Source organism: Onychostruthus taczanowskii, unplaced genomic scaffold (genome assembly GCF_017590055.1).
Source record: "Onychostruthus taczanowskii isolate IOZ18803 unplaced genomic scaffold, ASM1759005v1 scaffold5162, whole genome shotgun sequence".
In the NCBI taxonomy this organism is placed as follows: Eukaryota; Metazoa; Chordata; class Aves; order Passeriformes; family Passeridae; genus Onychostruthus; species Onychostruthus taczanowskii.
Window position 1 is genome coordinate 1 of NW_024502750.1, and position 584 is coordinate 584.

At 54.6% G+C, this 584-nt stretch overlaps 1 non-coding gene across 1 annotated transcript; it reads right to left on the reverse strand.

Moving 5' to 3' along the window:
* Positions 1 to 143: 143 nt before the first annotated feature.
* On the reverse strand, positions 144 to 225 carry TRNAS-AGA. The gene has a single exon. It is a non-coding gene; the product is annotated as a tRNA-Ser (tRNA).
* Positions 226 to 584: the final 359 nt, after the last annotated feature.

Below are 584 nucleotides of genomic sequence, written 5' to 3' on the forward strand. Positions count from 1 at the left end.
CACAGACCTTGCAGCAGCACTGGGCTTTTGTCCCCTGGGCGCTGAGCTCCCCTGCCCTCAGGAAGGCCCTGCAGCAGGCAGCAGGCCAGGCTGCCAGCAGCTCCTCCCTCAAGCTGCCCGCAGCCCCAAAAGGGGCATGTGCCCGTAGTTGGCAGGATTCGAACCTGCGCGGGGAAACCCCAATGGATTTCTAGTCCATCGCCTTCACCACTCGGCCACAACTACCTGCTCTGGCCCTGCCCTGGGCCCTGCTCATCACATACCCTCTGCCACCACACACACACCCAGCCACTTTGCGACAAGGCTCCTCTTAACAACCACTGCTTGCCATTGCTTAAAAAATCACCGCCAACTGTTGTGGTGCCAAGGGGACCACCAAAACACGCAGTTCATATTCAAGGAAAGCACAACAAAGTTCCTTGGCAAGATTCACTCTCCTACTTACACCACAGTTAAGGCGCAACAAGATTAAACACGCAACGACAAAACCAAACTAAATCCAAGCAATCAAAACTGAAATTAACCGAGAACTGCCTTGCAGAGTGTCTGGCTGTCCCTGTGTATGTGTACGTGTACGTGTGCCT